Source organism: Oenanthe melanoleuca, chromosome Z (assembly GCF_029582105.1).
Source record: "Oenanthe melanoleuca isolate GR-GAL-2019-014 chromosome Z, OMel1.0, whole genome shotgun sequence".
Lineage (NCBI taxonomy): Eukaryota > Metazoa > Chordata > Aves > Passeriformes > Muscicapidae > Oenanthe > Oenanthe melanoleuca.
In genome coordinates, this window is record NC_079362.1 from 39793431 (window position 1) to 39800658 (window position 7228).

The following is a 7228-nucleotide window of genomic DNA, read 5'->3' on the forward strand; positions in this document are numbered from 1 at the left end:
TATTCATAAAAAATTTCACTAAAATTTCAGAGAATGCAAGATGCCACATGTTTGTTAACTCCATTGTGCATGTCTTCTTAGATTTCATTTGAATTTGTATTAATCTTGGAATGCTGTTTTTAAACTACTGGCAAGACTAGAAATATACTTAATCCATTTAGAAAGAATTGTGGCTTAATAGTACAAAATTGTCTTTTCCTCCTGAGTACATTTGTATATTTGTTCTTCTCATGGCTCCTAAGCTTTTAATCTGTGCAGAAAAAGAGTTTTCAGCTCAGGATAAGATGTTTATGCATTAGATTGTAATGCAGTTATGCATTAGATGTCACTCTGGCAGCTGTTGGTCTGACTTCTACCAGTGTAATTACAGTGCAAGAGGTGAAATGTTGTCCTTATCTTACACACTGTTGAAAATGCAAAGGTTGTTACCTCAAACATTTCCCAGTACTTGCCTTTTGGGAGGTAAAGGATGGCAGCTCATGGGCAGAACTGCTGCAGTGAGAAATGCTTCATACTGTTTATCCCTTCTCCAATACCTGTACCCATTGTTGCAGTGGTGTTGACAGATGTTGGTGCCCCCATTTATGTGTTTTGGTGGGAACTCTAGTGTTTAGCTGAAAAAAAGGAGCAGCTAACACTTGAGCACACACTACATGCTGTTCCTGTGGCATTGACCCTGAAGAAAGAGGCAGAATGATAGCAAATAATGGCAGTGTCTTGGACTGTCACAAATCAGTCATCAAGCATGGTCTGTCCCAGACAATTGACTGTTTTTATTCTCTGCACTGGCATTTCAATGTGGCTTTGGTTTTAAATTATGGTGTTTGCTATAAGCGTGATTGATTCTGTATAGGCAAAGAACATATCCCTAGATCTTCCTCCAGTAATAACAACAATTAAGACTATAAATAATAATTACATCTGTGTTATTTACTGTCTTGCTTCTAAGTAATTGCCGGACAATTAATTACTCTATTCCCTTTCCAGAAATAATGTAAGTTACATCACAAATTTCGGTACTGTGTCTTCACTGACATCCCCTGGTGTAATATAACTTAAAGCAGCTTGTGCCAAAATCTTGCCTGGTCATTTTCAAGGTGGATAACTCTATCAGCCTGACTTAACAGGTAGTTTGGTTTGAATCTCAAGTAAGACTGCAGAAGCAGTAAACACTGTTCACAAAATGCAAAAATACAAGGTTTCAGATAATTTCTGTTGTAATACTGTGATAGATACAATTGTTGCAGTGTTATTATGCATGCCCCAAATACCGATACTTATTAATAAAAATGCATAATAAAGAATTAATTACAGTCTTTTGCTTCCCTATTATTGGTTAGTGATGATTAAGGATTCCTCATCCTAGCATTTGCAGCAATGTTCTTACCTGGAAGGACAGCAGTGTGCGTAGCATTTTAGAAACAATGTTTTGTTTTCTGTGAAATTAAACTCAGTGTGCTATAGGCCTAGAGCAGCATTTGCATATTAATTGTCTGAATTACAACTGTATAAAAATTTTTGAGATTCAGCAATGTTTGTAAGTCTTAGGAAGAACCACAGTGATGGTCTTTGCAGAGCACACAGAAGAGCCTTCTGGTGAGAGTCTTTCCCTGCCATGCAGTTAGTAGGATATTTAATCTGATCTAGGAAAGACACAAAATTATTATTCCTCGTTAAGTCATCCCTTTATAATTCAACTCCAACTGTGCTGAGGAGTTATTTTTACTATATATATTTTTGTAGTAGCAATTTAAAGATTTCAGCAATTTTTTGAGGGAAAGCTGTAGATAAAATGAGATCATCTAGATTTGTGCAGCTGTCTGAAAAGAGCAAGTGATTACTAGGAATCATTAATGTAACTTTTGTAAATACATTTACAGTTTACTTAACGACATCTGTCATGTTACTTCAAGTTGAACTGCGTCACAAACTTTGTTGTCTAAATGATTTTAAGACTCTACAATAGTCACAGCATCAAATTAATCTTAGGATATCTTTCGTTTTTCAATGTTTCTAAGGTTATCAGAATGCAAGTCATTTGAGATGTGAGCTCACATCTTCTTTGCTGAAGTAAACTAACTAGATTGCTTTGAAAGATGGGCTTTAAATACAAAATGCCAAACTGGTGTGACACCTAGTAGAGAATACACTGTCTTGGCTATTTTCAGCAGTATCATTAAAGAATTTATCTAGTCCCTAAACAATACTTCATAATTATGAAAGACATCCCCGTGATTCTTGTTATTAGAAAAAGTTAGTTGGTGTAACATTTTTGCCTCTTTTAAAACAAAACAAAAAAAATCCAAACAAAAAACCCCCCACCAAAATACAGTAGTCTTAGTACACTCAGTACAACTTTTATTAGAACTCTTTTACAGCTTTTGAAGCATTCCAGAAAGAGTCATTGGTGCCCAATACGGGTTTATCATGAAAGGAAATGACACACCATAGGATTCACTGATCCAAATTATGTGGATATGAAATGTCAACCAGATGCTGCCTCTTGTTGCCCCTGCAACATTCTTACACAAGATGTTTGTGCTTAGATTGTGCCCTTCTTTTTGGCATGGGTTTATTTCTCATGCAGCTTTTTTCATGGTAGATTGGAAGAATATATACTACCATCACCTCATTATTACATAACTACTGTCAATTTTCACTGGGCTGAATGCTAACTAGTAAAGGAATCTGACTAACAAAATTCCACAATAGTCCTTCCCTACATTGAATGGTGCTGTTAACATGGAGAGGGGATATTGACTTTAAATTACCTGAAACAAGACTTCTTTTCACTGTCCCTCCAGACATATAAAGATAATAAATTACTACAGTAGCATAAATTACTCTTTGCTAATAGCATTGTATTCATGCTCATCAAGCAAATGGACATGAAAAGATTTCAGTACAAACAAGACATGAAGCACAGAGTAAGGAAGACAAATTATCTTTAATATATTGTATAGTATTTGCTTAATGGCACTGTATTTACATAAATCTTAATGATAGTCCAGTTGACCCCTCAGATTAAAATGGTTTGGTTGTGCATTTTATGAAGACAGGCTGAAATGAGATGTCCTGCACAAACCTTCAGTCAACAGGCTGCCTTAACACTTGACCATCATCCCACACAGTGTAGTACGTTATACTGACAAATGAAAAGTCCTAAACTGGGTCAGTGTTTCAAAATAATAAACGCCTTGGGTTTTTATCTTGTGAAGATTGTTGCGAAATTTTCAACTCTGCAACAATCATCCTCCTTTTCTAGCTTTGCTCTTCTTAAAGCATCCAATCTAGTCAAGTCAGTCCTTTAGCTTAAGTGATGAGCCAACGATGTTGTCCTCTTCTTTTGGGTGTCACCTCACTGTTGACAAAAGCTCTCTCTTATGAATCCCATCAGTCAGTATTGCTTAAAAATTATGCTGTTATGAAATGTACACCTGACTGTGTTCCAGAATGAAAGGAGATTCCTCAAATAATCTTTTTAAGTACAGTGGCCCATTTGTCAGTTTGTCAAGTTGTTCCTTTGTCCAAAGTCAAGGTGTTCAGAGATAAGTAGACAATATTTCAGAAGAATAATTTTTCAGATCTGAGTGAATTCAGAGACACATTAAGTCTAAAAATCCCTTTACACTAAGCACCTGGCCCTAAAATCTAACAGGGAGATGGATCAAATCTGATGTCCTCATGCAAGGGGCCTCCTGGTCAGCTAATTGTATAAGGAAGCCAAGTCACTTGGTGTTCCTTCTCACAGAGCTTCCTGTGTTGGGGAGAAAATGCTGCCAGTTACAGCAGAAGATGAAGTCTTCATCTTGACATCATTCACCTCACTGTGTCTGCCTCACAAATTCTAGAGCTTGGTGGGCACATTTGCTTTTGCCTTTCAGCTGTGCTCTGTGATGGGGTGAGAGGGACAGAAAGAAATTACAACTAGTGATTATTAAGAGTTACATAGACTAGTGCATAAGAAGATCCATGCTCCTCCATGATTTTTCCACCAGGGCAAGGTGGCTATGGGCAAAGTCCCCCTGTTAATGTAAGAAAATGTAGTAAGATAAACACAGCACCCTTTGGTTTGTAGACATGAACAGAAGAGGCAAATAGGTCCTGACCAATGACTTGGCCACCTGTGAAACTCCCTTTCCACAATCCTTGCATGAGCTTCACACCGTGCCATAGCTGGAGGCCCAGATGGGACACAGCTTGCTGACCTGGCTACTGGCACAGCTGTGGGAACATCCCCCACAGTGGTGTGCAAGGTAATGATGGAGGTGTGAGCAGGGTTGTTGAGATGGGATCATTGACTAATGAAGGATTCAAGAAAGAAAACACCAGCATAGAAATCTTAGGAAGACCAGGGAGCCGCTAGATGGGGGTCACTGGCTGAGCATTGGTGCCAGTGGGTGGCAGGTGTCTCTCTGTGGGGCTGAACATTGCGTGGAAGCCCACTCTGCATGTAGGACCAATGCCTGCCTGGACTCCAGAGCCTTCTTGGAGTGATCAGCAGACTTGGACTTAGAATAGCAGATCACTAAATCCCAGCTACCTTTTGTCCATCATAGGCAGTGAGTAAAAACACAGAATCATAGAATTGTTTCAGTGGTGAAAGACATCTAAGATCTTTGAGTCCAACCTAACAATGCAAAGTCCACCACTAGACCTAAGTGCCACGTCTGAACACCTTTTAAATAGCTCCAAGGATAGTGACACAAGCACCTTCCTGGGCAAACCATTCCAATACTTGATAATCCTCTCAGTGGAGAAGTCTTTCCTTGTATTCTGGGTAAAAACTCCTCTGGTGCAACTTGAGGTTATTTCCTCTTATCCTGTCACTTGTTACTAATGAAAAGAGACTGATCCCCACCTGGCTACAGCCTCCTTTCAGGTATTTGAAACCAGGATCTAACTAGAACATCATCCCAGTTAAATTTAGTGGTTTGCATCACAAGGATTTATGTTCACCCTTAGCAGGTGCTCATACAAATGGAATAACATAAATGGAATCCAGCTTACAAAATAGAAGTGTTTTCCAATTTGAGGGTGGAAAGAATGTGTCTTGAGATCCCATGTGTGGGAACTCTTGTGTGTTGATTGAACTCTGGGGTTTGCAGGAAGAGATATTTAAGCCAAATGTGTCTGCTGGAGGCTGATTAACTCTCAGGAAATTTGAAAAGACATTTTCTCATTCCCAGCTGAAAGGTTTGATGCGTCTCTAAGTGCTGAGGATTTAAATTATTCCAAAAGAGGAAGAGGAAAGGTTATGATATAGCAAAGTAAGGATATGGAAAAGGCATTTCAGAAGCTTAAATGTACTTACTTTCAATGCATAAAAAGAATAGGGAGAGGAGGACATGTCACAGTTCAGGTAAAACAAGTTCAGTATCATTTCTAGGATCACTGAAACTCCGAGTTTCTAAAATTTAGTTACTCGGTTAATTTCTAAGCTAATTAAATGTTGGTATTGTCTTGATTGGAAAAAAGAAATTTCCTGGTATGCAGGGAGAAGAAGTAGTACAGTACTGTTTCCTGCAAAAAACCACTTACGACTTCAAGGCTACACTGTGTACAGCATGAGCCCCAGCCTGTTTTCTCTTCTTTTTTTAGTGATGTCCTTGAAAGCTTCTTTCATAATGAAGGTCAATGCACTGTCCAGATCAAGGTTTGTAAGATGGGATGGGCATTTGTATCACATAATTTAAGGATGTAAAATATTGATTGCTATAATAAAGGCTATGATGACTGGTAATGCACTTAAAGTGCCTTGCCTGATAGTATTACATATGTAAAATACATGCTCACATGCCAGTTATTAAAATAATCCCCGTAGGAATTAAAAAACTGTGAAAAATTAGCCCACATGGCATTCTGTGGAGTGTAGCATGTTTCAAAACTGCAAGACTGTTCTGAGGAGAATCTGTGTCTTATTTTTATACAGAGTTCCTGTTTATGCATCTGAAATTTAATTATTTTCACCATACACCTGGCTGCCAGTAAATATTTTATAACAAAATAAACAGCAGAAAGTTGCTGTGGAACCAGTGCTGTGGACGTGCTGGAGGACAAAGCCATTTTTGTGGGTGGGAGACTTTCCAAGCAGCAGTAAGTGGCAACTAAAGGTCATATTTATCTTGTGTTTCCCTGGTGACTCTCCTTTTGAATGGGTGTCTTTAATGATGAAGCAAGCCTTGGCCTAATGGAGTGGTGAAGGAGGTGTCTTTCAACAAGTACTGACCATGAAATGCTTGCAGGAATCGTTAAATTATACTTAACCTTCTTCCCCCAGTTTGTTTTAATTTTCTCTGCTGTATTGAATAGTCAGCAATTAACCCATAAATTAAGTGATACCAGAGGTATCTATATGATAGCAAAACTATCCAGTGTGTTTCTTTATACTGACACAATTTCCATGTTAATATATTTCTTTTCTCACAGCCTGGAAAAGGTATAGGACCTGTGCTAGTGAACCAAGGAAAAGGTTTGTAACCTCACTCTACCATTAGCAAGTGTTGGCAGATCTAGGAGAGATATGAGGAGCCATTGAACCTGGCCACTACATAACTGCTCCTAGCAGAAAAGATTATTTAAAACCCTGCAGCTAAAGAAGCTTGTTTTGTTTCTGTTCATTAACTGACCATATTTATTCAGTGTATGCAGATGTTGCTCTTTTCAGTATTGTTTAATATCTTCACTTAAATGAAGAGCTGTGGCGGTTTTATCCCTGTGTAAGTCCTGTGCCACAGTTTTTCTGTCCTATTAAATACTCTGTTTGCTGTGTCTGAGATTATAGGTAGCTACAATCCTCTTGTATTTTTAGGTGGAAAGGGCTACAGACACAAGCCAGTGAAAACCCACGACACCTGTCAACACTTAATCAGTGTGCTAATTATGTGTTAAACTATTGTTGTGACAACATTAACAGGTAGGAATCTAAACAAAGGAAGGGCAGGACAGAAGGCTTTTATTACTTTGACTTCGTTAAATAAAAGTACAGTGGTGGACATCACTGTATTTAAAAAAACCCACGTTTCTGAGTCCTGCAAAGAAATGGAGGATTTTGGTTTCAGAATAACTTGAATAGTGTGAAGTTAATAAGGTAGGAGACTCTGCACTGAACAATAGGTACAAAACGGCATAGTGAATACACTCATTAAGTATACATGCAGTGAACAAGGCACAGATGTAAAGGGAAAAAAACTTATATCTAAGGATTGCGTCATACTTTATAAGCACA